The following is a 3015-nucleotide window of genomic DNA, read 5'->3' as shown; positions in this document are numbered from 1 at the left end:
TTCCATGGTACTCCATCCAATAGTTGCTGAGATATTTCAGTCTGGACCAAAGTGATGGATCCTTTCAGATTTATGTCCACCAAAAAAATTGGTAAAATGTATTCCACAAATAAAACGTCTGAAAACCGATTTTACATGAGTGTACCCACAATTCCATCCCTGTAGATAGCCTGTTTCCATACAGGAAATGCGTATGTGGAAAACCTGGATGGATGAGATGTGATACTGTCATTACTCTCTGCAGCAGTCTCTGTTGTCTTTCTCCATATGAAAAACACAGCAAGCCCTCTGTCATTGTCATCTGTGGTAGATACTGTTATCCAAAAGGACTGAAAGTATTTATCACCTTCAGTTTGATAAGTATAAGCGTGTCACGTTGTTACACGTCTCTCAGGATAATCTGTGATTTTAATTTATTTCAATATGATTACATAACATGCTCCATCTGTTGCCTCTTCCTAGCACAGGAGGGAGACAAACATGCATATCTTTACACAGACAAGAATCTAATTATTCAATTAGGGACCGTATTGAATGAATAACTGATTCACCACAGTTTACATAATAACAACACAGATCATTACTGGCTCTGTAATGCAATTTAGGTCGACAGTGGTGGGCTCATCATTCATGGGAATGTACACTTTTTTTGCCCCCATTACCCTGTGGTAATCTGAAAGTGGTATCATTAATATAAATGACTGCAAATGGATTGGCTTTTAATATATATTGCATGGCTCATATTGATGAAATCAAGGAATCACATATCATTTGCATTCACTCACCCATTAAACAACATATCCTTTGTGACATAAATCTTGCTCCTGACTCTTAATGGACTTGATTAAAGAAGTCTTCATGTTCTGGTGTGAGAAAAGCTTGTTGTGTAAGTGAGCGCTTGGTAAAAAAAAAAAGGTGGGGGTAGCCTGTAGTTGGGAGGCATAGAGGTGGTGGTGGTGAGGGGGAGTAGACAAAGCATGCTGAGCTCCAGAGGTTAAGTCCCACCACCACCAGGCCCACAGGAATGTGTGTGTGAGAGAGTCCTGGAGGCTGCATTGTTGTCTGTGGTGCATCCTGCTCTGCAAACACTGCAGAGCTGCTCCTCCACGACTCTGAGGCTTGGACTTGAGAAGGAGCCTGTAACTTGGGAGGTCTGGATAACAAACAGCCAAACAAGGCATCATGAGATATAGTGTTGCTGTGTGTTGTGTGAAAGAGAAGATAACTTCTGTAGTGCAGTTGATAGTCATAGATGAACTTTTTCACTCTTAAGAGAAAAAAAATGCTTTGATTTTATTTGAACAGGGAGAACACAACAAACCCCCAGAACAAATAGAAACTAGAAGGCTAGACCATGGCAATCATTGCCTTTTAATTATCCTCCTTCCCATCTTCATTGTCTCCAGTTTTATTGAATCAAGCACAGTGTTTTGAAATCCCTGCTTTCTACATCATTGTCTAGACTTGTCTGGTTTGTTGGTGTTTTTCGTTGCTTGGTAGTACCTGAAGAATTAGGCTGCCAGGCTGCCATACAGAGCATCAGTGAAAGAAAAGATGTTAACAGAGATGTGATCAAGACTAAAAAAAATGGAGTGAATGAAGTGAACCTGAAAGCCTATCTAAAATGAAAAAGATTACATATTCCGCTCTACCATACTTAACAAACTACAGTCTTTAGGTCTGGGGTGATGTTGTACTTGTCCTGCACTTACCTTTTGAGAAGAACTCAGACTGTTGCTGTTGAGTCAAGCCCTTTTACCATCAGTAATGGGGAGCCACAGAGGTCTGTTCTTGGTCCATTACTATTAACATTATATAAAAACATTATTTCTCCTAATAATTACTTCAATATTCACTTTTATGCAGATGATAATTTTCATATGCTCCTGGTTCCACTCCAACCCAGAGTCTTACAAATCTTAAGTCTGCTTTTGATGCTGTCAAGATATCCCTTCATAATTATAGATAATCAGATAATCATAGCCAAGTCATACATACAGTAATTAGGAATTTGGCTTGACAGCAGTCCGTCATCATCTTCAACATTTGACCCTGCAAGACTGAGAGTCTACAGCCATGCTAGCAGCTCTGTGAGGCTTTAGACTAAATACTAACGTCAGAATGCTAACATGCTCACCTTGACTAACATGCTGATGTTTTGCAGGTATAACGTTTACCATGTCCATCTTAGTTAAGTGTGCTAGCATGCTAACATTTGATGTTGAGCTCTGAACACACAAAGTACAGTACAGCTGGTACAGCTGAGGAGAATGAAATTGGTTTCCCCAATTTAGCATTACACCTCTACAACAGTTGTCATACAGTCATAAAAAACACAATTGTCTTTTTTTATTCTATATGCTCTCCATCCTGGATGAAAGCATAGATCATTACATGAAGCGTTGCGTCCTTGTATTTAAAATAAGTCCCACTAAAACTGAAACTAACACAAAGCAGCCTGTAGAAGTCTAAATAAGTTGGTTTCCAGAACTGAACATTTAAATATTTGTGAAATTCATTAAATTGTTAAATTCAGACACAGGGAAAAGCTAGCTTGCTGCAGCCAGTGCTAGCAAGCTAGCTATTACAGGCTAACATTAAATTGGGATTTCCTTGGCTTTTCTATGTACTGCCCTTTCAATGCAACATCAACATTCACTACTTTGACTTTTAACACTAAAACTGTTGACTTTAGCATCATTACCTAACCTGTGATGAAGTGTTTGCCACAGACGTACCCCACAGTTCACCATTTTCATCCTCTCTGGCCTGAAGCTCCAGATCTCTTCTTTTACTGTCCTTTGCTCTTTGAGGAAGTAAAGGAAATCGTAAACTGGTTGTTTGATATGCAAAATGCAACATAGCAGCTTTTAGGCATGTTGCCACTAATTATTCCAATTTGGCACTTTTACATAGTGACGTATGTCTGCTCTCATGTATACAGTTCAAATCAGTGAGCCATGCTTCCAGAATAAGGTCGGGTTTAGTGGAAAAATCTGATTACTGACCTGCTGC

General features: G+C 39.3%; 1 long non-coding RNA gene across 1 annotated transcript; it reads right to left on the bottom strand.

Moving 5' to 3' along the window:
• Positions 1-390: 390 nt before the first annotated feature.
• On the bottom strand, positions 391-3015 carry LOC137172036 (uncharacterized). The gene is made up of 3 exons (XR_010924867.1): positions 2710-3015; positions 1713-1802; positions 391-1153 (listed from the first exon to the last, which is right to left on the bottom strand). It is a non-coding gene; the product is annotated as an uncharacterized lncRNA (long non-coding RNA).

The sequence above is a fragment of the Thunnus thynnus genome, chromosome 2, assembly GCF_963924715.1.
Source record: "Thunnus thynnus chromosome 2, fThuThy2.1, whole genome shotgun sequence".
NCBI lineage: Eukaryota > Metazoa > Chordata > Actinopteri > Scombriformes > Scombridae > Thunnus > Thunnus thynnus.
This window is presented reverse-complemented; position numbering and strand designations above follow the sequence as displayed.